The sequence below is a fragment of the Podarcis tiliguerta genome (assembly GCF_965153285.1).
Source record: "Podarcis tiliguerta genome assembly, chromosome: 5".
Lineage (NCBI taxonomy): Eukaryota > Metazoa > Chordata > Lepidosauria > Squamata > Lacertidae > Podarcis > Podarcis tiliguerta.
In genome coordinates, this window is record NC_139538.1 from 17,153,075 (window position 1) to 17,181,065 (window position 27,991).

Genomic DNA, 27,991 nt, shown 5'->3' on the forward strand with positions numbered 1-27,991 from the left:
GACGTATAGGCGTCAGTAAAAACTCCTCCAAATGCTGTTCACAGTGGCATTAATTATTTATACAAGGATGTAAATCCGCAGGATGCTTCCTTATCCCAAAGCATCCCATATGCTCCAACGCTGACAAAACCTCACAATTCAAGGAAGGCAGGTCAACAGGAGACAAGAAGGACAGGAGTTTGGCCCGGATATTGCAGAGAGATTATTTGATGGGAAAGCAGTTGGCTTTGCTAAAGCCTCCAGAGCAAGGGGGGAGGAGGAGGGGAGGAGGAATGAGGGAGGGGGAGATAACGAGGTCATGTTTGCAAGCTAAATGATGCCACTGAATCACATTGATGGATTCAAGTACCCCATTTTGCTGGCAGAAGTCAGAGCAAGAACTCGCACTAGTACAGTAGGCTTTTCTTCCCCTCTGCCCACCACCCCCAACTCAAATCCACTCTGGAGGACTGGGAGGGCCCCCAGAGCAGTGCATGGGGAAAAGAGAGGGAAACTGTGTACGTTCAGCTACTCACACAGAGTCAATTAAGGTTTGGCAGCCAGCCAGAAGGCAATCTGAAGGAGTAAGTCTGCCTGGAGATAACAGAGACATGGAGACCGCTCCCTGATTGGTCAAGCTCTCTCAAGGGAGTGATAATTAATGGCCTACTAACTGGAATGTGTTAGTTCAGTAGTTCAGTTAGTTAAGTAGTTCAGAGTTCTGTGTCAGTGTAGGAGTTGTGAGTCGTGTCAGAGAGAGCTAGCAAAAGATCCGTGTTCTGTTCCTGTAAATAGTCCACTATATATAATAAACACCTAACTACAAGTTCCTAGTTCCTGCTTCGTCTATCCTGTCTGCAGCCAAGTCGCCAATTGCTTCCGTGGATTCTGCGTGTACTCTGCTAGGTCTAGCTAAGGTCCTGCAACTAGTCAGAAAGTTGCGAAACATCAAATAGGTGTTTGCCAATAGGTTGTTCCATCGGGCAAGCAGGAATACTTGTGCTGATGGAGCAATCTCCTCAGCATCAGGCTGAATCCCCCCCCCCCATATTTTCACTAGCATGGGAAACTGCCTTGTTCCTGCTACCAGTCAGCTGCAGCGAAGTTGGTGATGGACGGTCAGGCTCCACTCTGTCCTGCTGACTGCTACTGAGACATCGTTGCCATCAAGTCCACCTTTGAGAGCTGGCAAACTCTGGTAAGAAAAGGGATGAATCATCCATTCAGCCCTCAGTGTGTTCTGCAAACAACTACCCCCTGCTCCCTGAATCACAAAGGAAGTCTTTACGCAAGTTAATCAAGAAGACTTCAGACTATTCCAAACAGGAATGGCTGCTGAATGAAAACTCCAAAGTTCATGCTATTTCATTCCACCCGTACATCACCACTACAGAATAAAAGCATATATTTTCTAGGGGTGTATCTCATTTATCAGGGGCCAGTCCTCTGAGATGCTGAACACTTTCAGGGGCCTGTTTAATACCCTCAATTCCTGTTCATGCATCACCGGATTGTTTGCTTTTGTTTCAAGCACTGAAGCTCATAATTCTTAAACTACAAAGGAAGAAGATTCATTTACAACAACATCGGCATCAGTCTGTTGGGAAGCGGCAACACAAATATGATTTCCTTCTGCTTACATATCCCTCATGGCTTTGAATTGATGCTGCAACACACGTGCATTGCAAAAGCTGCGAATTTTAAAACGATCAAGACCTCTCTTTGCCCAAGGCTAAATGACCTCGCTTGCATTTTGATCATATCCCTGCAATGCTTGGCTTCCCTTTTCTTCTTCTTCCTCTTTTGCACAAGGCAGATATTCATTTGGAATAGATGGGATTTGTTGAGAAAGCTCATTCATTTTATGCCCATTGTGATATGGTAAGATTAAAATGTGTGTGTTGACTTCATCCCCATCGCTTTTTCAAATGTATTTTTCATCCTCATTTCTCAAAGGGCTGTCCTAAGTGCTTTCCCTTCAATTCCAGTAGGCTGCAGAATTGCTGTAATGCAGGAGTGGGGAACATCTGGTTCTCCAGATGTTGCTGAGCTACAACTCCCATCATCCTGGTCATGGGCCATGCTTGCCAGTGCTGATGGGAACTGTAGTTCAGCAACTTCTGGAAAGCCAAAGGTTCTTCACTCCAGCTGTCATATAATGTCTAATGGAGAAATCCTATGCACAAGAAGCTGGTGTGAGTTAAACTACCATAAAGTCACATCACTTTCAAAACTAAACCACTTTGGAAAATAAACCAGGTTATTTGGAATGCCAATAGTCTGGTTGAAATTTGGAGAAGTTTGGAAGCATCCTTAAATATGCTTGCAACACAGACTTTGTCATTCCCTAAGGGACTGTACTAGGCATGTTAAAGGCACAAATGATAAATTTTAGGAAATAGCATTTATGTAGCACATCATAAATGTTCAAAGCCCTTGAAGTTGGGATTGCATCCTCTGTGCTGTATCTGTTCTCAAGAAAAAAGATTAGAAAGGAGCCATTTGACGTTTTGAGGTTTGCATGGTTTGGAATGCTAATAACTAGCTTGCTTTTGTTTGTTTTTTCTAAATTGTGCAAGTATGAACAAATTTGTAAGGCAGCATTCAGTGAGAGATTACAGAGCCTGGAATTACGGAAACTCAGATGCCTACTTTAATTGCAGTCCGACCATTGAACATATATGAGTGTGGCATGATTCTTTTCTCTGGGAGGGATTAAAAATTGTTCCATCATCACAAGCTTTTTAGCTTGCCAGATGGAACAATGCCCATGGTCTCCTGACCCCATATTGGAGTCGATTTTGGGATGTGTGGGTGGAGAAAGAAGAGAAATCACCATAGTGGTAGCTGAAGTTGTTGCGTGGGTTTTCCCTACCAGGACTAGTTAGCTGAATCCTGCCCTCCCTCCCTCCCTTCCTTCCTTCCCCCCTTCCTTCCTTCCTTCCTTCCTGTCCTTCGTCAATCAGCCTAAATACTTCTCTGGGGTTTCCCTGAAGCCCCAAGTCATAACATCCAGGCCCGCAGGTGTTTGCAGTAAGCTGAGACCACAGAGGTTTAAGAAACAAAAAACTAAAATCTACTAAGACAAAAATACAGTTTTAAGAAAAAAGATACTCAGTGCAAAAGTTACAGAAAACCATCATATTTGGAGCAAAATAATAGATTTGAAATACAACCACTTTCCCTGGATTTAAACAATCCCTTAAACCCTCACTAGGCTTTCAGTGAATTTTCCCATTGAGTAGAAACCCTTCCTCCTTTGTTTGCCCTTCTCTCAGGCTAACAAAGCTTTTGCCTGTCACAGAGACCCACCTTGATATAGCAGACCTCCAGGATGGCTTCCTGTTGATACAGACTCCCTTTATCAATTACATGATCCTCTCTTCAGTTACATGCTCAATGAAGTTTGGGTTTTTTTAATATTCCTGCCTTCTTTCCCATTCTCAGTGCTCATGGGTAGGTTTTACACATGGGCAGAATGCCCCCAAAAGTTATCGTCTTAAATGAATCTCTTAATACTCAGCTGGTTGCTATCACTAAATTGCTTTCCTGTGTTCCGTGTAAGGCTTCTGCTAGTGAAGAATCAAATTTGTTAATTAAAATTAGTCTTGGAAACAAAAAGCCAAAAATAAAAGGAAATGGTAATCGGAGCAACTCAAGACCCCATTTTTACAATCAGGTCACATTTCCACAAAAGAAAGATAAGCAGCAACTGATAACACAAAAGAGAAATCCCACATATTCAGCACTGGACAGCACCAATTAGCTCTGCTAATCAGAAACGATCAAATGTTTGTTAGAATATTAACAACAACAACAACAGGGTTTCACTACCTTCCTAAAACCAAAGAGAGTAGCTTTGGATAGACATTTCAGGATTGCTGTAATATTCTGGGGTCCATAAAAGCAGACAACAAAGAATGAGGATCTGAATAAGCCACAACTTTGATCTAAAGGGTGACTAAGCAGCCGGAACAGCAGTCTCAAGGCTTTCTCTAATCTCTAATATAACACACTTTCACTGCATTTGAAGGCATTTGTTTTCTGGGCACAGAATGTGTTTTTAAACTGCTTCTACCATACATAGAATGTTGCTGTTGCATTTAACATCAATCATACTCAGAGTAGACCTGTTGAAATGAATGGATCTAAGTTAGTCCTCACTGTTAGCTTTTAGGGGGAAGGGGAGTTCCTGTGGGTCCCTATCCCAAGCATTTTGGGGGGTTAGTTCTACAAACCACACAGTTCTTCTGAGTATATGGGTACCTCTCTCATTTCCGGATGGTGCCTATACGCTACCTAAGGCACATACTCAGTGAATGATTTCATCAGTAGTATATATCAGCCTTCCCCAACTTCATACCCCCCAGATGTTATCTAGACTCCCATCATCCCTGACTATTGTCCATGCTGGCTGGTGCTGATGGGAGTTGGAGTCTAACAGCATGTGGATGCCACCAGCTTGCAAAACACTGGTATATAGGATACTGAAGTTCTTCAACACCAAGTTCTAAAATCATCATAAATTCCAGGAAAGGGGTATAGCATGCATGTGTTCCACTGAGAAATCTGCTTTATGCTTCCATTTGACACTGGTGGAAATTTCTCAGGCATTGCAATTTTGTTTGAAATTGGAGAGCTCTACTATGCATAATAGGGACGCGGGTGGCGCTGTGGGTTAAACCACAGAGCCTAGGACTTGCCGATCAGAAGTTTGGTGGTTCGAATCCCCACGACGGGGTGAGCTCCCGTTGCTTGGTCCCTGCTCCTGCCAACCTAGCAGTTTGAAAGCATGTCATAGTGCAAGTAGATAAATAGGTACCGCTCCGGCGGGAAGGTAAACGGCATTTCCGTGTGCTGCTCTGGTTCACCAGAAGCAGCCTAGTCATGCTGGCCACATGACATGGAAGCTGTCTGTGGACAAACGCCGGCTCCCTCGGCCAATAGAGCGAGATGAGCGCGCAACCCCAGAGTCGGTCACGACTGGACCTAATGGTCAGGGGTCCCTTTACCTTTACTATACATAATCTGATTGGGTGGTATTCAGCTAAGTTTTACACAGTGCGGACCCATTTGGGCACCACAGTTCAAGAAGGACACTGACAAACTGGAACGTGTCCAGAGGAGGGCAACCAAAATGGTCAAAGGCCTGGAAACGATGCCTTATGAGGAACGGCTAAGGGAGCTGGGCACGTTTAGCCTGGAGAAGAGGAGGTTAAGGGGTGATATGATAGCCATGTTCAAATATATAAAAGGATGTCACATAGAGGTGGGAGAAAGGTTGTTTTCTGCTGCTCCAGAGAAGTAGACATGGAGCAATGGATACAAACTACAAGAAAGAAGATTCCACCTAAACATTAGGAAGAACTTCCTGACAGTAAGAGCTGTTCGACAGTGGAATTTGCTGCCAAGGAGTGTGGTGGAGTCTCCTTCTCTGGAGGTCTTTAAGCAGAGGCTTGACAACCATATGTCAGGAATGCTCTGATGGTGTTTCCTGCTTGGCAGGGGGTTGGACTCGATGGCCCTTGTGGTCTCTTCCAACTCTATGATTCTATGATTTAAATAAATGGAAACGTTTTTTCCAGAAAGAAATGAATGGAGTTAACATATTTATGCTCACTAAATTTCAATGGATCTACTCTGAGTGAAACTTAGTTGAATACCACTCACTGCATCCAATATAATAATGGGGCACATGCAATTTGCTTTCCTCCTGTTCTCCTGTGCCCTGGCTTGGACTGCTCACTAGAAGTGGGTGTATTCACTTGCCCTTTTCTGGCTAACCTGCAGGAATGCAAGAAACGAGTCGCTACCGTAAGTGAACCGACATGTCAGCAGCTTGCAGGAGAAACAATCACAAACGACCGATAATGAACGAGGGAAATGTTCGGCAGTCAGGTTTGTACCTTAGAAAACACTGATAAAACAAAGGGATATATATATATATTGCAGAGATGACAAAAGCAAGTGACGAATTGCCATTATGGTGGGTGACATAAATGAAGGCAAACACTTGTAAGTGCTGGAATGGAATGAAACAGCAAAGAAGAGAAGGCTTTCTTCCTCTGTTGTGTCAGATGATGAGAAGCTTATTATTATTCCTCCCTGAGCTGCTTAGCTAAGCTGACATACAAGGAAGGGGAAGACCTGCCATCAGGGCTCATGAACATAATACACCTCCCTGGGAACACTAATCAGAGTGTTAAGAACATCACTGCTGGGTAAGACCAAAGATCTATCTAGTGCAGAACTCTGTCTCCAGTGGTGGCGTGTCAAATGCCTTGGGATGTTCACCGCAGAGCCGTAGCTCAGTGGGAGGGCGTCTGGCTTGCACGCAGAAGGTCCCAGGTTCAATTTCCCTCATTTCCACATCAGGCAACTTGAAACCCTGGAAAGCCACTGCTAATCAGACAATACTGAGCTTGATGGACTAATAGTCTGACTTGATGTAAGACAGCTTCTTTTGTTCCTATGACGTGATGGCCATTTTGTTTCCTTGCTATGCCTTGCTGTAAATCCTTAGCATCTCATTTCGCTTCTAATTTGTATGCCGCCTTTCTTTATTTGTATGCCGCCTTTTCAGCCCCGACCTGGCCACAGTGATGCATGCGACGGTCACCTCCAGGCTTGACTACTGTAATTCACTCTACGCGGGGCTGCCCTTGAAGCTGCCCCAGAAACTCCAGCGGGTGCAGAATGCTGCAGCAAGGCTCCTCACGGGGTCTCTGCCATGGGAGCATATTCACCCAGTGCTTTTCCAGCTGCACTGGCTCCTGGTGGAGTACAGGGTCAGATTTAAGGTGCTGCTTTTGACCTTTAAAGCCCTTCACAGCCTAGGACCCTCGTACCTACGGGACCGCCTCTCCCGGTATGCCCCATGGAGGACCTTAAGGTCTATACATAGCAACACTCTAGTGGTCCCAGGCCCTAAGGAAGTTAGATTAGCTTCAACCAGAGCCAGGGCCTTTTCAACACTGGCTCCGGCCTGGTGGAACGCTCTGTCTCATGAGACCAGGGCCCTGCAGGATCTGATTTCTTTCTGTAGGGCCTGTAAGACAGAGTTGTTCCATCTGGCCTTTGGCTTGGAGTCAATTTGATTCCCTCCCCCTCTTTCTTTTTCCTTTCTCCTCCTGTGATGAGGCTGCATTTTAATATTTTAATGTTGTATTTTAATCTTGTTTTTAAGTTGCATTCATTCAACTTGTTTTTATTATTGCTTGTTAGCTGCCCTGAGCCCGGCCTTGGCTGGGGAAGGCGGGGTATAAATAAAAATTATTATTATTATTATTATTATTATTATTATTATTATTATTTACTATACACAAAGCAGTTTACAAGCTGAAGAAACAACAAAGACTGCGCACCTTATAACAATCTGACCCAATACAAAGATGTCATAATAAAAGCATACATTTAAAATAAACAACTTATGTCAAATGAAGTAATATTCAATGATCCATTGGAATGTAATAGTACACCATAAAATTAAATATCAGCAAATAATAATTGAACAGAAATTCACTCTTACAATAAATAATTTCTAAATTATGACCAATAAAAATAACAGCAAGTCACGGTGCATAAAATAGCACAATACAAATTGAGAAGCAAAGGCACACAGAGCATCTGTCAGCGGCGCACTGTCTTTAATAATGGGGGATCCTTTTGCCTTGCCATTTGTCATATCTATTTGAAAGACTCATCCTCTATGAATATGTCTAATGCTTATTGATGCTGCTGACCATCATTACACATTATGAAAGGGGTGGAGAGTGTCACGAGCTCAGCCTACATTCGAGTAGGACCCTGGTAGAGACACATGCCTGACTGGCATGTTCTCTCCCTCCTAGTCTTTTGTTCAGGGGCTTCAAAAGCTTTCTTCTGCCCGAACATCACAGCGACCAATGCCAACAGACATCGGCACACTTAGGGATCTGCAGAGTCTGTGCAGTTCGCGTGACAGACCTCAGCAACTCAGCATTTTGGCTAATCTACTTTATTTACATATAAACACACACGGAGCACTGCAACATGGCTCCCTCTCTCTCTAGCATCAGACAGCAAAGAGAAAGAACAAAGGACAATAGTCCCACTTCACAGAACACAGTAACACAAACATCCTGTCTCCATCACTTCCCACACTGTGGAGTCAAAACATATACCGTCATGTGAAAGACAACAATCCCATGACTGCAATCATGGAGCAGGAATTCTAACACTCAGAACCTACCAAAGTCACTCACAAAGCACATGGGATGCAGACTGTGGTGGGTTGGATAAAGACATTCCCTTCTTTTGACAGAAGAAGCATCCTCCAATGGAAGGAGTAGTCCCACTGGACTTCGGCAGAATGGTATGTTTTTGCATATCATTTGCTGGAAACCACAGGAGAGGAGGGTGCTGTTGTGCTGAGGTCCTGCTTCCAAGCTCTCCATAAACATCTGGCTGGACACTATAAAAACATTATGGTGGACAAGATGTGTCATGGGCCTAATCCAGTTCTTCTTCTTTTCTTCTGTTGTAGAGCATAAGGAATTGCTTTTAGCATGAAGCAGGCCCATCTAGCCTAATATTGTCTGTATTGAGAGAAATCAGTTTTCTTTTTTATAGATGTAATTTTTATAAAATTTTCAGTTTTACAACTTAGAGTATTCATTTAAACAACCTTAAAATATCAATGACTTCGTTTCGTCTCTTTCCATGGCTCATTTTGCATAACATAAATCCCTTCATATTTTCCATAAACCAAACCATTCAGTATTCCATTATTACATCCATCAAAACTTATTTACACTGCTGAATTTATCTTAATGCTGCCAAAGTTTTCAAGTGTATACAATTTCCCCTCATGTATTCAATAAACATTTTCCAATCTTCTCTAAACATATGTTCTTCTTGTTCTCTTACTCTATATGTTAGGTCCGCAAGCTGCACATATTCCATCAGCTTAAGTTGCCATTCTTCTTTAGTTGGGGCTAAGCTCATTTTCCATTTTCAGGCTAACGAAACACAGGCCGCAGTAAGTGGCATACATAAATAACCTTTTTTGACACCTGGGAATTTCTGTCTGAATTATACCCAACAAAAAGGACTCTGGTTTTTTTGGAGGGGGTGGTTGTTGTTTTTTTAAAAAAGTGCTTTTAAACATTTCCCCCCCCCAATACATTATGGGTTATTTCCTAATACTCTTGTGCCCTTTTACAGGTCCACCACATATGAAAGAACGTATGAGAGAATTGAGTTTTCTAGTGTTTCAGATAACAAACATTCTAGAGTTTGGCAAGCCCCCTTGGGACCTTCCTTCAGGCAGGTGCTCTACCAGCCAGATACATCCCTCTCATCGAAAGAGAACCTTTGGATTCAGCCCAAGATATTATGCATTTTTCCTCTCCCATTTGAAAATGAGCGCAGAGATCAAACATTTGTTGAACCTTACGCGGTGAATTATATCGTAAATGTTCCTCATGCCATTTTGCACTGGGAGCTCTCCGTCTTCAAAGGAAGTCTCACATTTACATTTTTCTTGATCTCTTTGAATGAGGGTGCGGGAGCCGAGATTGGGTTTTGAACTTGGAATTTCAATAAATAAATAAATTCCATTTTCTGAATTTATGTTCACTAGATAAGGCACTTTCAATGTGCCCGTTTCCTACGGAGAGTTTAAGCTTTTTTATTGCTCCGTCTCATTAGGAGAGGAATCCCACCTCCGAGGTGTCCGACTGCTCTGGCTAAGAAGAAAGAAAGGGCTTTGAAATGTCAGTAAGCTTTATGCAGCTGTTTGTTATATGACATGTAACAAGTGGCAAAATTTTGCTAACGGCAAACGCTGCTCTACAAGGTTTTTAAAAACATCGCTCATAGCTTTTCTGAGAATATTGTATGGTTACAAAAATCTGGGGATTGTCTTCAGGGAAATATGTAGAGCAGAAGTTAATATTCATAGCAAATTCCAAATTCATTGTATTTCACAGATTGGGAAAGCACATGCTTGAATTACAATCGTCATCCCAATCAACCAATATTGAAATTAGATTTGCAAATTTGAAAGATGCTGTTTGCTGGAACAATGCGTTAAGTCCCTAATGTGGATGTAGCAGTTGCACTGTTTCCGGTTAATTTCAGCAGGGGGAAGAGAAATTCTCCAAGAAAATAATAATAACTCTAGTAGGTGAGCTGTATGTAATCCATTCCTCCCTTCGTAGTGTCAGCTGAGGACTTTTTCAGTGTGTGAGGCTGCAAGATTTAAAACCCTTTCTCTTCCCTGCAGCAGGGTGTTTACAGCACTTACAAAGAGAAGAAAGCCTTAAACATGTGCAGAGTGCTATCGTCTCTCCACTAGGAAACATCAACTATCTTCGAACATTCGCACAGATAGGGATGCATGGATTTTGTCAGGTTTGGCGTCTCTCAATTTCTCATTTCCCTCCAGTCTTAAATTCAGTTTGTCACATTGCCTTATCAGATAATAATAATAATAATAATAATAATAATAATAATAATAATAATAATATCCTTACAAACCTTTGCCATCAGAAATCCCTGAAACAGGCATTCCGGCATCAGGAAGGGATCCACTGGATCCTGAGCTGCCCCCTCTCCCACACGACAGCATTAGTTCAATCCAGGCTCAATAGCTACTCCTGCACGGTGATTTACCTGCCCCACATCTTCTTCGGTCTCTGGTGTGTGTGTCAGGGTTGTGGGTGTGATGGTGACCCCACTATCTCATCGAGTCTTGTGAGGCACTGGCCAAGGTTAGGACTGCAGCTTCACGTAGATTCTGCATGCGGACCAAACTGGTTTCCTCCTTCATCACTATATAGATGGAAGGAATGGCTTCTGTGTGAAGTAATGTGAACAGGACATCCAGACAAAGTTGCGTCCCAACGCCTTATAGCGATGGAATGAGGACTCTGGGGGTTTTACCACTGCCCAACTTGGATAGCCAAGCAACCCAATTCCTGCCTCTTTCCCCCAAGGATCGAGTTCCTGTTCTGCAAACTACAGCAGGGGCCTTGTAGGGAGGTATGAAGGGGGCTTTGATTTGCAGGCCGAGACCTCAGGCTAGAAAGGCATCTTCAAAGGGTTTCTCCAGGATTGTGCTAGTGGACCTGAGATAGTGGACATTGGAAGCACCCTAGATCCTTATCCTTCAAAAGCCCAGCAAAGCCCAAGACAATATTCTATAGGGAGTCTCTGGGGATGCCTGGCGTTGCAGCTAGCGATTGTGGGTCTTTGCAAACTTTGCATTTATCATTATGAAGTCCAGTCCATTATAATAGCATTGGTCTCAGCTTGAATTGAAGTTACCTTGAATTTTGAGCGACTCTGCTTTGAGTACTCATCCAATTGTCACATTGATAATAATAATAATAATAATAATAATAATAATATAATAATAAAAATTTATTTATACCCCACCCATCTGGCTGGGTTTCCCCAGGGCGGCTCTCAACAGAATTAATGATAATAACAACAATATAAAAGCGATAAAACATCAGACATTAAATGCTTCCCTAAGCCACCTGGAAAAAGAAAAGGGTTCGGTTTGAGCAAGGGGTCACTGGGGTGGAGGCGTTTTGGTGATGCAGCTGAATGCTGAAAAGGTTAAAAAAAATTGATGACTATGTGCAGAATATCTCTCACCTCTGAGGAACTGCATCACAACTTTCATAAGCCTGTGTTAAGAGTGAACATCTTCTAGGGCTGGTTTTTGTTTGTTTGCTTTGGACTGGAGCTCCAAATTTCTTGGGTTTGCAGTGTAGGAGAGAGACAGCCCTAAAACACAGCCAGGATGAAACAAACCCTATTGGAGAAGGGAGTTTGAGCAAGCCACAAAATGATGCCTTGTCTCCCCGCATTGCACCCAGACAACAAATCCGGCCAATAGGTGGGCTTGCTTTTTCTCAGCGTAAGTGACAGCTATTCCATGCATCTTTTCAGGGGGGTGGGGAGGTAGCTAGCAGCTAACAGGAAGGCAAGGTTCTAGCTGCAAAACTTGGGCTGCGGAAAAAATAGACCCACTAACAAAGAAGGGACCTGTCTGAAGAAAGATGAGGCGACCTGCCTCACCCTGCCTGAATGTTTGAGCTTAAGAAAATCAACAAGGTGACAATAGCCATGCTTAATTATAATTCTCTCCTCCAATTGATTAGCAGATGAAAACCCTGCCCTACAAAGAGAAATCATTTCACTTACAAGTTATCTCACAGATACAACCAGCTCAGAATGTGAACGTCTTGATATCAATTTTTGTGGGGTTTTTTCTCTTCTTTCTTAAAAAAACACACCAAAAAATGGAAGAAGAAGAAGAAGGGGGGGGGGGAGGGTGATGATGGAGAGAAAATGAAGTGATAGTACAAGGGCACAGAAAATAAGTGCCATCCTCACTGTGTCAATTGTATCTCCACCTCGTATAACTCAGACAGCCAGCTTTATAAAAGCTCCACTTGATTTATGTACTTGGAATCACTGTCTGCGTGGTCCAGAGGTCATATTACTTCAAAGCTACCGAGACAGCGAAACTATATAGGATGCTTCAGAAGTTCCTCTGATTCAAACATTTTGCAATTAACTTCAACTCATCTGCTTTTTATTCATGAGTGGTTCCCCCCACCCTCCTTTTCAGTTTATACTTTTAAGCAGCTCAAACTAATTATAGCCTTTTAGCCTATTAGTGCTTTGGAAAGATGCCACTGACTGATTGTGTCAGTTTAGACAGTATCTAAGTGGAGTTTAATGTCATTAATATGAATAATGCCTACAAAGAGGAGGTTTATTTATTTATTTATTTGTTAATTAGTTGTGTGGAAGGAACAACGTTTGGTAATTTTCTAGCCATTTTGTGAGAGGCATGTAAGATGAACTCATCGGGTGCTATCCAAAGTTAAGTCATTTTCGGAGTAGACCCAATCAATTCAATGAATCTACCCTTTGAGCATGACTTAGATGGTTAATCAACCATAGTTTTCCATTCAATAGGTTGTTACTGCAAGGTGGGCTGAAGCAGCAAAAATCAAGTCCTTTGAGATGGAATTGTGGTCTATAAGGGTGCAAGTGTTCAGATAAGACCCATACCTTCTTGAAATAGGCTTATTGGGCAAGGTTTAATATTCCCTTCAGCAATGTTTTCTTTTCAACAGACACCTCAATTAGCTCAGCTGAAGAAAAAGGGTTATTTGGAATTTCAAACATCCCCCAACAAAGTCCCTTCACTGGGAAGCAACTGGCTAACTATTTGGTACCCATGACAACATGACACCTGCAGTTTTTACCTAACAAAGGATGTGCTATGGCAGGCTTGCCTGGCAGGTATACCGTATGTTAAACAGCACCTTTCCTGCCCAGCCTCCCTTCAAGACTGCAATAATGCCATGCCATGAAACATTGCTACAATGGTATTATTTTCAATCATTTCAGTTGGGCCAACAGGCTTCTCTCCATCCATAAATGAGGCCTGTGTTTTAAATAATAGAAAAGCATTTTTCAGCCACAATTGGAGACACCACCAACACTTTCAAGGGGGGGGGAGGGGGAAGTGCCTTGCCATTTTAATTATCCAGAATGCATGCCGTGGGATTGCTTAGCAATGGTATTTTACACTGTAACATGCCATGAATGGCTTTGAATGCCACTATCGACAGAGTATCACTTTCTGTCCTGTTTAGAGCGCAAACCGGTAATTAAATGTCTTGTCTCATGATGTGGAAGAGCAATCAGTATGCTATGTTGCCACAGAGAGCGTTTAAGTACCAGCATACATATGGAAATGAAACAGGAAACAAGCGCATCAATGCCACACGTATCCCTTGACGTGAATTTTGAATCACCCAAACCTGAAAAACAAGTACAGTCTTGTTTTGCAACCTACTCAAGTGGAATTCATTTGCATACAATGGCCATGATCCAAAGAGCCCCGGAGGGTTCACGATAGCTGTTGGCTCTTTGTCTTTTGTTTTATTCGGCAACCCACCGTTATGCTGCATTTCAAACTTCTTTTTACTCCCTATGTTTTCAAAAAGTGAAACAAGCAATTTAACAGAGGAGCAAGGTTGGGGGAGTGTGATCATACGAAAAGGTGAGGTAACTGCAGAGGTGGAGCATTTGTCACTGCTAATGGTGAGGCCCACACCTGAAATATTGCTGAGGAATCCCTCCTTCCCCTGAAGAAATTTGGTGAAACCTTCCCCTCAATTTCTTTTCCCGCAAACGGGGTGAAGAATTTCAAGAGGCCATTTTGCACACAGCTCTAAGTATGCAGTTGAATCCTGAATGCAACAAAACTCCCCACTCTCCGTTTCAAAAGATGCTGTGTTTTATACAAAGGGGACAAAATGTTGAATATGATACACATATGAGTTACACGTTGGGAGCAACTTTGACAGATGTATTCTGAAAAAGCTGTTGTCCCAGCTGGCCATTATTTATCCTTCTGATCTCAGCTAGCACTGAAAGAAAGGGACATTCTTTTTACAGGATGCCTCCAGGGATATTTTGACTAGGAAAATGTTGGGAAGAGAAAATAGCATGTAGAAATAAAGATGGTGCTTTGAAAGCTTATTTCTTTAAAACCTTGCCTGGAGGAGAATACAGATGTTAGCTGCAAGGCATAGTATCCAGGAGGAAATGTAGATGGGTTGTGGTCGCTGCATTTTGCCTTGCCTTGTATACCAAGGTCCTATTCAGCAAAGTGCTTTGATAATGAAACATAGCTCAGTTTACATGTTGATCCAGATCAGCCTGATGCCCTTAAGTTGTTTTGGACAGAAAGGGCTGATGTGAGTTATAGTTCAAAATCAGCTGGAAACAGGATGTTAGGGAAGACTTGGGTATCCTTGCACTCAGTACAGGGAAGAAGCAAATATCACCAGTGTCGAAGGAATGATTCTTTAACATCAACTTTGTTGGACTGGTCATGTTGTGCAGATGCCTGATGACCGTCTTCCAAAGCAACTATAGTGGTACCTCGGGTTAAGAACTTAATTCATTCTGGAGGTCCGTTCTTAACCTGAAACTGTTCTTAACCTGAGGTACCACTTTAGCTAATGGGGCCTCCCGCCGCTGCTGCTGCCGCTCCACCGCCGCACAATTTCTGTTCTCATCCTGAAGCAAAGTTCTTAACCCGAGGTACTATTTCTGGGTTAGCGGAGTCTGGAACTCGAAGCGTCTGTAACCTGAGGTACCACTTTACTCTATTTCAAACTTAAAAATGGAAAGTGTAATGCTGGTAGTCAATAAAAGATGTTTAAAGACTCTCTCAAGGCAAATCTGAAAAAAATGTAGGCTAAACACCAACACGGGCCTGCGAACTCTCCAATTGGAGAACAGCCTTTACCAAAGGTGTCATGGGTTTGGAGATGCTCAAACTCTAGATGAAAAGGAGAAATGTGCTAAGAGGAAGACATGCTTGGCAAAGCCTCACCATGATCAACTCCCACCCGGAAACCTATGTCCCCACTGTGGAAGGACGTGTGGATCTAGAATTGGTCTCCACAGTCACTTATGGACTCACTGTTAAAACCGGGTTTATGGAAGACAATCTTACTTGGCTACGAGCGATCGCCAAAGAAGAAGAAGGCAGGGATCAGTAAACCCTCATGATGAGTTTCTTACTCTGTGTGAGCCAGGCAGTTAGTGTTGGCTTTTCTGCCCATATTGTAAATCACTTTGCCTGCTTTGTAGGAAGGAAATTAACAAACACATTACATTACTCACCCTGAGAATCCATACCCATAGTGAGCCTAAAATCTTGGTTGGCTCTCAATTCCTTGCTGGACTGGAAGAAAGAAATATGAATTCTGGAATCTGGTAGATGAAGGCTGAGTGCTCCCTGAGTTGCGTAAAGCCATATCTGAGCTAGAAGACTTCAGGCTGACAGTGGATAGATAAAATTCTCTATCAGGCTTCTCCAGCCTGGTACCATTCAAATGTTTTTGAACTACAACTTTCATCAACCATAGCACATGTGGCCAGTTGCCGGGGAAAATGTAATCCTAAATACCAGGAGTGAACCTCTTAGGGAGCAATTTTATGCACAGGTGGCTGGCATAATGCAAACAAGTGTAAAGTTACCCTAGGTCTAAACCCCATGCAGAAGCAAGGCTGCTGCTCTGCCTAAGCCTGGCAGATGGAAAATAACATACTCTCCAATATTTCCCCAATGAAAATAAGGAGTGTCCTATTCCATACCCTCTGACATTTCTCAGATGAAAATAGAGACATCTCTGCCAACATTTCTCCAATGAAAATAGGGACATTATACGGAAAAGTGTCACGTCCCAGGATCAAATCAGAAACTGGGATGGCCTCTGTAAATCTGGGACTGTCCCTGGAAAATGGGGACAGGGTCTGATAAGCCTTTAAAATGGTGTTGCCAGATTCCACGTCACGTCGCTAGGTCACATGACAAGAGTGATTGCCGAAGAAATAATAATAATAATAATAATAATAATAATAATAATAATAATAATAAATGATGATGATGATAATTTTATATGCCACCCATCTGACTGGGTTCACCCTGCCACTCAGGTTGGCTTCCAGCAAATTAAAACCCAATATGACTTCAAAACTTAGGGCTGCCTTTAGATGTCTTCTAAATCAGATAGTTGTTTATTTCCTTGACATCTTGTGGGAGGGCATTCCACAGGGCAGGCGCCACTACCGAGAAGGCCCTCTGGCGGGTTGCCTATAACCTTACTTCTCGCAGTGAGGGAACCGCCAGAAGGCCCTCGAAGCTGGACCTCAGTGTCCGGGCTGAACGATGGGGGTGGAGATGCTCCTTCGGGTATACAGCACAAAGCTGAATGGCCTTAGGATCTAGCTTATGTACCCCTTCTTTGCTCCTACCTCTGCCGCACCCCTGAAATGTCCCTTTTGTGGGGCTTACACTGGTCTCAGCTCACCCAGCTTTGGCCCAGCTGTCTGAGCCAGGATAAGCAAGTTACAGCAGCATATATTCAGTTGAGCTGGGGCTAGGAACATAATGCTGCATATAGAATAACAGGAGTTTGAAAAAGTATCTAACTCGGTTTTCATAAAAGACACTTGTAGGACTAAATTCGGGATTTAAGTCAGGTACTCTGCAAATGCTTGTACTCAAGACTCTCATTAAAAATGCAGTGTTTGGATAATGCAAAGTGACAGCAGATATGATACCACTGTCCCTGTGATTAGTTGAAAGCTTCCCCGCTCCCCCCCCCCCCGCCCTTACTTAAATTGATATTGTTTAAGTCCTACACCATACGATGTCATGGGAATGCAATCATTTTGGCTCAGGTTCCATCTGCTATCAATATAAATAATATCGCTCTAAAAGTCATCACCATCCATAATGTTTAATTCCATTTCCTTTTTTTCTCTCCCCAGTCTTTCTTTAAGGAAGGGGGGTGGGAACACCCCAAATTGTAATAAAACAGTGCTGATCTTTAAATAATGAGGGTGTTGTTCCAGTCAGAAAACATGAGTCATTTTATGGTAAGGTGCTTTATTTATTCCTGTGTGCAAATTAGTAACAGCTCACTAAAATAACTTGGTGTTTTAATTCTATTTCAGTTCCTTCTATACTACCTGCATTGGGATAATAATAGACAAAGCAGCATGCCACATGGAGACATAATATTATATGCGCAAATCATGTATTTTACAATTATGGTACAATTAAGACTTCTCTGGATATAATTGAAAAGCAGCTGATTACAGTTGTATACATGATATTGACCTTTTACTTAAAAAATAATAATTTTCACCATCTCCTTACTGTGCGCTCTATTCCAAACAGGAACATTTGAAATACGGATATAAAATTGTCTAGAATGAGCCCCACATTGATGGAAAATGAGTTGATCTACAGCCAGTAAAAAGGGGGTAGCAAACTTAGGAGCAATCCAAGCCGTACTCACTACAGTGGGTAGCGTGGGGACAACTGAGTTGGGATTGGACCCAGTAACATCGTATGATGCTGAGAATGCAGACAGGCTGCACAATGGGAACATCTCTTGCCTCCAGCACCTCAGTTGCCCTCCCTGAAGTGGTCCTCTCATCTAACCAACTGGTAGACACTCCAACATTTTCCTGATGAAAATAGTGGCATCCTATTCAACAGCTATTCAACAGGTATGTGGGTGGCGCTGTGGGTTAAACCACAGAGCCTAGGACTTGCCTATCAGAAGGTTGGCGGTTCAAATCCTCGTGATGGGGTGAGCTCCCATTGCTCGGTCCCTGTTCCTGCCAACCTAGCAGTTTGAAAGCACGTCAAAGTGCAAGTAGATAAATAGGTACCGCTCCGGTGGGAAGGTAAACGGCGTTTCCGTGTGCTGCTCTGAATTGCCAGAAGTGGCTTAGTCATGCTGGCCACATGACCCGGAAGCTGTCTGTGGACAAACGCCAGCTCCCTCGGCCAGTAAAGCGAGATGAGCGCCGCAACCCCAGAGTCGGACATGACTGGACCTAATGATCAGGTCCTTTAACTTTATTCAACAGCAGGAAGCTTTTCCTGCGTTTTATCTCCCACACACATAGACACCATATACACACTGATATCAGTCACCTTGAGCCAATTCCTACTTTTCAGCCTCACCTACCTCGAGTGAGCAAAAAATGTTTGAGCGAAGGGATCATGCGCAACACCTTCAACAGATAAATGGAATTGTAGCTGTAAGCTGCCTTGAGTCCCTATCAGGGAAAAAGGTAGATGGTGGTGGTGAGGATAATAATAGAAACTGTGAGAATGGAGCATACCAGGCAGTAAATCCGATTGAACTCAGTGAGTCTTAGTTCTGAGTAAAAATGCTTAGGATTGCAATGTAAGGCTGCAGTCTTTACCCAGTTACCTGGGAGTAAGCGCCATTGAATGCAGTGGGACTTACTTATGAGTAGACAGTGTAAGGCTTGGTTTGCATAGGGCAGGAACTGCTCCAAGCGTATTGAGCATAGTGCAAGGAAACCCACAAATGAAGGGTTCTATGATTAAAGAACCTGGTGTTGTATTATGATGCTGTGAAATGGCTTGTAAGCCTGGAAGGGCTTAGTACTAAAACTGCTACTGAGTTACATGTATGTTACAGCTGGTGCAAAATGCTATGGCTGATCTCTTGGGGAGGACAGGCTTCTGCCAGCACAACTCCAGTGTTTAAAAGCCTGTGCCAGCTGCCTATACACTTCCGGACCACGGTCAAGGTGCTTGTATTAATTTACTAGGCCCTTAACAACTTGGGTCCAGGATATCTTAAGGACTTCCCGATTCCTTATATTTCTGCCTGATCACCGAGAATTTGGGGAGAGTCTCTGTTCGTGATCCTCCATGGCTCAGATGCATAGCTCCTATCCACCAGGTGCAATGCTCTGAGTATTGTGGACCAAATTTTGTGGAACAACATCTCAGCTGAGATCAGTCAGGTTTCCTCCTTGTTGATGTCGGATGCTTGACAAATACCTTTCCATTTCAGCAGACATTTTAGGATAAGTTTTATGGGCCTTGACATTTTTCCCTGTTGTTTTTGTTTATTCTAATACTTTATTTGTATTATTTTGTTGGATGGATTGTGTTATTGATTGCTGTTGTTAACTGCTTTGTGATCGCCTTTGGTGAAAAGCTGTCTATAAATATTGAAAACAAAATACCCAAATAATAATTATTTGCAAGAAGAAAAAGAAGACCACTCAGATACTCCACTCAGAAGAAACCATTTCTCTTTGCAAAAAAGTTTTGAAGATCCCATTGGTAGAGCCATAAAACAAGTAATCACCCAAGCCAAAACAACGACACATTTTCCCCCTGTATTAGCTAGCACAGCAGTATCTCCTTATTAGTTTCCATTTTTCATGTATGTAATTATTCATCTTGCTGCATATTCTCTCTACGGCCTTATGCTCAAGGACTGTAGAGTCATTTCTTTAATGGATCCCAGTGTGAAAGTCATTCATCTGGGGACAAAAAGTCCATGGAAATTGACTCTAACAAGTGGGGGCTGGAATGAAAGCACATTCCTAAGGTTTTGACAATGCAGGCGGTTATTAATACATCTGCATAGGGCATCTCTAATGACACAGGACAAATTGCAGGAATCCTCCTTTAAAAAGGAGCCTGAAGTATTTAGAAATAGTTACAGTTATTCACTTGTTATTTGGCTGATGAAATAAGATTGGTGGATAGAAGCATAAAAACTGGACAGTGTTGGCAATATAATGAAGAATAGAATACTCTGAATTTTTACCCCACATTGTGAGATCTGATTAGTTCTTCTTGCGCAACACTAGATAAATGGGTGGGATTAAGAACAACAACAACAGCTATCATAATTGTTGTTGTTGTTGTTGTTGTTGTTGTTATAAAGTATGTTTTGCTCCTCTCAGATCTGGGTCATCTTAAGCCCCCTTTACATGTTCCCTCTAAACATGTAAAGGGACTGGATTCAATGTCATGCCACTGGACACAATGGAACCACATGCAGTTGTCTCCGCTTCCATTTCTTCTGGGAGGAGTCCTCAATGCTCTAGAGCAGATTTGGGGGTACACAGCGGGCTGCAAGGAGCAGAGAAATTAAGCATTGATGCAGAACCAAAGATCTGCTGTGTAACTGGATTGACACCATTGGATGTCTCCAACTGTCTACTTTTCACCACATGAAATATAAAGCTGGCAACATGGGACGACAGTAACAAAGTACAACGTCAGCATGAAAAGTCGCCTTCTGGTAAAGGATAATATTAATTTATCAGATTCTCTGTATAGGGAGCCTCTGTGTGTATTTCATTGTTCCTAGCGCATTGTTTGCTAAAAGCATTGTTTAGATCTCTCTCCTAAGCAGAAGGTGAGCAACATGAATAGATATTTTTAAGGCAACTCTGAATTAAATAATATTCTTCCCAAATGAGATTTTATGTACAAACCTGTATCCGACACAATCTCCCACCCCACTCAGTTAAATTATACATTGCTGAGAAAAAGAGGTTGACAATGGAAGCTGAAGCAAACTCTTCCAAATAACAAAGACCGTGCTATAATGAAGCACAGGAATGTAATTACTAGGTACTCTAGACCACAGATTGAAACCACATTGTACAACAAAATGCTGGGCTCTCCTTTCAGACTATTGTTCCATGATCCAACTCTGGAACAGTGGTTGGTCAAGGATGAATGCAAATCGGACAAAGAAGCATTCCGTGATTTCATTGGAATGGTTTTCTTTTTAAAAAAGAAAAAGATGTATAGTATCAAGTGAAGAGCTTTCAGTTTTATTGCTACTACACTCATGCCTAATGAAATGCGTATTGCACTGGCTGGGTCATTGTTATCGTCATTATTACGTCCTTTTAGAAATAGTTCATTGGTACTTTAAATATGTGTTCCTAAAGGGTTGCTATCTGCATTTATTGTATGTTTTTAATGAAAGCAAGATGTTTGAAGCAGAGCTGCTGGTTGCAATTATCTGGCAATGAGCAAACTCAAAATCTTTTGCCATTTTAGCTACATTGCAAATACATATGGCGTAGAAGAGCGATGATCAAGATCTCTCTGTGGTTTTAAAATGAATCACATCGGAGGTGAATTGGGGGCTGGCATTTTGATTTAAATAGCAGCCCTGGGAGAAGGGGGTTTAACTCCATCAAATCCCAGGGTTGGGCTTAATTAATTTAATTTATTGGGTAAAGGTTCAAAGTACTCTGGTTAGTGTACAAATAAATACACAATAGGTGGTGGTCAGCAAAGTTTTACACAGAGTAGGCATATTGAAATTAACAGCTGTAAATCAGGCCACGCTCACTCATTTCAAGCACTATGATACCACTTTAAACATTAATAGCTTTCCCCAAAGAATTCTGGGAATTGTGGTTTGTTAAGGGTGCTGAGAGTTGTTATGCCCCCATCCCTACTATCCTCTGGAAGTAAGTCCTTGGCCAAAGTTCTGAAATATTTTTGTGTGTTAGCATGTGAAGAATGGAATGGTCTTTTCTTTTGCCAAAATACTCTCTTGCATCAGCAGTAATGGTCTGCCCATTCCAATGGGCAGAAAGAAGAGGCTTGAAGGCAAGGAAAGAAGTGGAGGTGAGTGAATCATCAAACTATTCCTTTTCTATTAACCAGATCAATGCCCGCATGGTTAAATTCTTAAAAGGGTAAGTCAAGAGCTCCCGTGGGCAGGGAGGTTCATTAAGCGCCACCTGATGAGGGTGAATTATGACAATTTTTGTGTCCGTATTGTCAGTAGCTTTTCATAATTGTCGCGAAAGGGGAGGGCACAGCTGCTAGACTTCATCTCTTATCAAATTACTCCACAGAAATCTCTGGAGGATGATTCTGCAGCGCAGCTGGAAAGCTGCAATAGAATGAAATATCTTGCCATTTTTGACATTGGTAGAGGGAGAATGTTCTTTCTGAAAGAGGAGTCTAGTAAATCAAGGGTAGTTTTCTTTAGGAAGGAAGCCAGCTGCAATAGAGAGAAAGAGAGAGAAAAGGGGGAGGGAGGGAGGGAGGGAGAAGTGTTTGCTCTTATGTTAAATGAGATGTCTTCTATCAACCCATCACAATGTTGGAAAGGTTTTCGGAATAATACATCCATCCTAACTTGCAGATAGCTTTATGTTATTATAAATGCACCATGAATGCCTCAAATGTAATCAATAGAACTTCAGTTTACAGCATTTATAATAATAGTTTTAGAATAATAGTTTTCAGACTATGCTTCAGGGAACCCTTGGGTTCCTCAACAGTTTCATCCAGGAGTTTCTCAATTGACAGGAGATAGGGATGAGATAGGGATGAGGCTGTTTCTAGTCCATCACTGCTTTACATAAGACAATTGCATCCTGTTTCCACATCCATCCATGACTGGCTTTTTTAAAAAAGCAACAAAAATGCATTATTTCTGTATGTATGTTTCACAAAAATGCTTTTTTTGTACACACTTCATCCCAAAATATGCATATTGGTACATATCTTTGGCTAAAAATCTTGGGAGCAACCCTATGTACAAGAAGCTGGTGTAAAATGCTTTGAGGCTGCTATTATAATTACTATTTACAATCAAGTGGCATATGGATTTATGAAATAAATAAATAAAGCAAGCTGGTGTAAGTTAAGCCAGTATAACATTACAGCAGGTGAAAAACCCATTCTGCAGTGGGGCTGCTACAGTTGCTCTCCTTAACCTGACAGAGGGGAAAACAAGCCTTTAAAATAGTATTCTGCTTTGGGCTGCCAGGGCATGTGACCATGTGGAATGGGCTTAGGATCCAGCCAAAGCCCCCACAATCTGGTCCTGCCCCTGTCACCCCCCCCAAAAACACTCATTTGGGGGAACTTACACCAGCCTTGGCTCATTTGTATTGAACAAATTAAGCTGGTGTACCTTCTGCTGAGCCAGGATTGGGCTCTTAATGGTGGGGGGGGGGGAATTAGTGCAAATTTTACCTAATATGCACATTTTTGTATGCAAATTTGCCCAATATACTTATTTTTGCAAACCAGTTTTTCCCTAATGATATTTTTTCACTAATATATGCATCTTTAGACACACTTTCCTCTACTATATGCATTTTTGTACACATTACCTGCAGAAGTACAAATTTTGACGGTGGTTTTTCAGTTTCCATATTGTTATGGAAAGTCCAAATCAGGTGCCTTTAAGTGTGAACTTAATCCTACCCCCAATCCCTATGGCAGAGAGACACCTGCCCTGCACTAGGTCAAGGAATCGGGCCAGACTTGTAAAAAGGAAGACGCAATGATGGCCTCTTGGAAACTCAGTAGGACTTATTGAGAAATGTGTCTTCACTTTGCCCAGCTTAGTTGTTTAAGCATTGTGTCTGAGCAAAAGTAATACCCTAATTATTGTCAAATCACCGCAATTGCTGGGTGACACTTACAGCTATTGTATTCTCATCAGGCCTGACCTTCCATTCGGCAAGGTCTTTCAGCACGCTGAGAGAATTGGCCGTTTATTGATCATACCTTCGTGCTAATGCAGTGTAACATTTCACATGTAATTGAGATGCTTATTATTAATTCCAAGGAAAGGTGGCAGATTGAAAGCCACGAGGGATGACATACGTTCCAAGCTGGCAGAAGCAAAGACAGGGCACAGATGAGATCGAAGTTCTCTTGTTTTTCAAAACAATGGAGCGGGTTTATGTCTAAACTTCAGGCAAACAACGGGGACAACTTAGGGATGTGGAACCCGCTGTCCTCAGAAGCTTTGCTGGCCTTGTCAAAACTATTGCTATCACATCTCCGCAAAAAGATATGAGCTCCAAGCATTTAAGTTCTGTGGTCCCAAACAGACAGGGGTCAAGTTCCACAGCAGCAATCAAAGGAGACTGGAGGCAAAGTCCCCACAGAAGGGACTGAGGACCAAGCTCTGTGATTACAGTTTTAGAAAACCTGGTAATAAGGATTAGACCTTGGGATCAGGTGAAGCAGACTAGAATAGAATCATAGAGTTGGAAGAGACCACAAGGGTCGAGTCCAACCCCCTGCCAAGCAGGAAACACCATCAGAGCACTCCTGACATATGGTTGTCAAGCCTCTGCTTAAAGACCTCCAAAGAAGGAGACTCCACCACACTCCTTGGCAGCAAATTCCACTGTCGAACAGCTCTTACTGTCAGGAAGTTCTTCCTAATGTTTAGGTGGAATCTTCTTTCTTGTAGTTTGTATCCATTGCTCCGTGTCCGCTTCTCTGGAGCAGCAGAAAACAACCTTTCTCCCTCCTCTATGTGACATCCTTTTATATATTTGAACATGGCTATCATATCACCCCTTAACCTCCTCTTCTCCAGGCTAAACATGCCCAGCTCCCTTAGCCGATCCTCATAAGGCATTGTTTCCAGGCCTTTGACCATTTTGGTTGCCCTCCTCTGTACACGTTCTAGTTTGTCAGTGTCCTTCTTGAACTGTGGTGCCCAGAACTGGACACAGTACTCCAGGTGAGGTCTGACCAGAGCAGAATACAGTGGCACTATAACTTCCCTTGATCTAGATGCTATACTCCTATTGATGCAGCCCAGAATTGCATTGGCTTTTTTAGCTGCCGCGTCACACTGTTGGCTCATGTTAAGTTTGTGGTCAACCAAGACTCCTAGATCCTTTTCACATGTACTGCTCTCAAGCCAGGTGTCACCCATCTTGTATTTGTGCCTCTCATTTTTTTTGCCCAAGTGCAATACTTTACATTTCTCCCTGTTAAAATTCATCTTGTTTGTTTTGGCCCAGTTCTCTAATCTGTCAAGGTCGTTTTGAAGTGTGATCCTGTCCTCTGGGCTGTTAGCCACCCCTCCCAGTTTGGTGTCATCTGCAAATTTGATCAGGATGCCCTTGAGTCCATCCTCCAAGTCGTTGATAAAGATGTTGAATAAGACCGGGCCCAAGACAGAACCCTGTGGCACCCCACTAGTCACTCTTCTCCAGGATGAAGAGGAACCATTGATGAGCACCCTTTGGGTCCGGTCAGTCAACCAGTTACAAATCCACTGAGTGGTAGCATAGTCAAGACCGCATTTTACCAGCTTCTTTACAAGAATATCATGGGGCACCTTGTCAAATGCCTTGCTGAAATCAAGGTAGACTACATCCACTGCGTTCCCTTCATCTACCAGGCTTGTAATTCTGTCAAAAAATGAGATCAGGTTAGTCTGACATGACTTATTTTTCAGAAATCCATGCTGACTATTGGTGATCACAGCATTCCTTTCTAGGTGCTCACAGATTGTTTGCTTAATGATCTGCTCCAGAATCTTCCCTGGTATTGATGTTAGACTGACTGGGCGGTAATTATTTGGGTCCTCTCTTTTCCCCTTTTTGAAAATAGGGACAACATTTGCCCTCCTCCAGTCTGCCGGGACTTCGCCTGTTCTCCAGGAATTCTCAAAGATGACTGCCAGTGGTTCTGAGATCACATCTGCCAGTTCTTTTAATACTCTTGGATGCAGTTCATCTGGCCCTGGAGACTTGAATACATCTAAACTAGCCAAGTATTCTTGTACTATCTCCTTAGTTATTCTGGGCTGTGTTTCCTCTGCTGAATCATTTCCTCCAAATTCTTCAGGTCGGGCATTGTTTTCTTTATCGGAGAAGACTGAGGCAAAGAAGGCATTGAGGAGTTCAGCCCTTTCTGTGTCCCCTGTTTGCATTTCACCATCTTCTCCTCTGAGTGACCCCACTGTTTCTTTGTTCTTCCTTTTGCTACGAACATACCCATAGAAGCCTTTTTTGTTGCTTTTAACCTCTCTAGCAAGCCTGAGTTCATTCTGTGCTTTAGCTTTTCTGACTTTGTGTCTACACGTGCTGGCTGTTTGTTTGAATTCCTCTTTGGTGGTTTCCCCCCTTTTCCATTTTTTGTACACATCCTTTTTTAATCTTAACTCAGTTAAAAGTTCTTTAGATAGCCACCCTGGCTTCTTTAGGCACCTTCCATGTTTCCGTCTCATTGGTATTGCCTGAAGTTGTGCTTTTACTATCTCCCTCTTAACAAACTCCCAGCCATCATGAACTCCCTTTCCTTTTAGTATTACTGTCCATGGGATCTCACCCAGCACTTCCCTAAGTTTTATGAAGTCGGCTTTCTTAAAGTCAAGAAATTGAGTCCTAGTATGCTTGGCTGCTCCTTTCCGTTGTATAGTAAACTTCAGAAGAGCATGATCACTTGCGCCTAATGATCCTTCCACTTCTACCCCATTAACCAGGTCATCGACATTGGTTAGGACCAGATCTAAAATGGCTGTTCCTCTTGTTGCTTCTCCCACTTTCTGGACAATGAAGTTGTCTGCAAGGCCAGTGAGGAATCTGTTTGACCTTATGCTCTTGGCTGAGTTTGACATCCAACAAATATCTGGGTAATTGAAGTCCCCCATTACTACTATCTCCCTTCCTTTTGCATGCTTGGCCATCTGTTCCAGGAAGGCATCATCTATGTCCTCCGTTTGGCTTGGGGATCTATAGTAAACTCCCCCAATGAGGTCACTATTATTCTTCTCTCCCTTAATTTTGACCCAAATGCTCTCACTTTGGCTTTGAGGTTCTAAATCTTGGATCTCTTCACAGGTATACACATCCCTGACATATAACGCCACTCCTCCTCCTTTCTTGTCTGGTCTGTTTCTCTGAAATCGTGGGACTTATCCCACCAGGTTTCAGTGATGCCTATTATGTCATATTTAGTTTGCTGTACCAAGAGCTCAAGCTCATCTTGTTTATTTCCCATGCTTTGTGCATTAGTGTACAGACATTGAAGTCCATTAGTCATTCCCCCGTGTCTCTTATTTAAGGATTTTTTCCTCCCACCACTAGGTCTGCTTGCTGTTTGCTCCATTTGGTCTATGACATTTGGATGATCATCTTCATCAATTAATAGACTCCTACCTTCAGGAGCACTGTCTCCCTCCCCCACATTAGTCAGTTTAAAGCCCTCCTGATGAGGTTTCTTAGTTTTTTGGCAAAAGCATTCCTCCCAACCGTTGTGAGGTGCAGCCCATCGCTTGCCAGAAGTCCATCCTCAAGAAACTGCAGTCCGTGATCTAAGAATCCAAACCGTTCCTGTTTACACCATTTGCGAAGCCAGCTGTTTACTTCCACTATTTTCCTCTCTCTCCCTGGGCCACGTCGTTCAACTGGGAGGACAGATGAGATGACGATTTGTGCATTTAATTGCTTCAATTTCCTGCCCAGAGCCTCGTAGTCTCTTTTGATCTTCTGGAGGCTATTGCTTGCAGTGTCATTGGTTCCCACATGAACCAAGAGGAAGGGGTATTTGTCAGTGGGTTTTATGATTCCTTGCAGTCGTTCAGTTACATCTTGGATCTTAGCCCCGGGGAGACAGCACACTTCCCGAGACATCTTGTCAGGCCCACAGATCACTGCTTCTGTTCCCCTCAGTAAGGAATCCCCTATCACCACTACACGCCTTCTCTTAGGTTTGGTCAGGGTTCTTCCGTGAGCGGTCCGTTCCAAGGTCGCCTGCACATTCCCTGAGGACTGCCTTTGCTGCTCATCTTCATATACGTGATCGACTGTAATGAGG